General features: G+C 60.9%; 1 protein-coding gene across 1 annotated transcript in view; it reads right to left on the minus strand.

Moving 5' to 3' along the window:
• GFRA2 (GDNF family receptor alpha 2) overlaps positions 1-299 on the minus strand; it is a gene marked incomplete at both ends in the record, with an annotated part of 18,276 nt that overhangs the window by 1,897 nt on the left and 16,080 nt on the right. The window lies entirely within an intron of this gene.

A 299-nucleotide genomic window follows, 5' to 3' on the forward strand; every position in this document is an offset into this window, starting at 1 on the left:
CTCCCCCGCCCCGTTTCCTCCCCCCCCCCCCCCCGTGCCCCCCGCTACAAATACTCCCGCCGAGGACCCCGCCTACACCCCCCAGCCAAAGTCCCCCTGTCCCACTCCTCTCCCGGCAGCCCCTTACCACCCAGGGAGCAAAGCGTCAACCCCCGAGCCCAGCACAATGCAAGAAAATAGGGATTTTTCAGGTTTCCCAAAACCACATGGAATTCAAGATGTTTTCAGCACAAACAAGCCAAGGGAAGGAGGAATTGGGCTTGGGGCAGCTGTGCCAGGTCATCTTGCCTTGGGCACGT

This window comes from Cariama cristata, unplaced genomic scaffold, assembly GCF_000690535.1.
Source record: "Cariama cristata isolate BGI_N322 unplaced genomic scaffold, ASM69053v1 scaffold7079, whole genome shotgun sequence".
Lineage (NCBI taxonomy): Eukaryota > Metazoa > Chordata > Aves > Cariamiformes > Cariamidae > Cariama > Cariama cristata.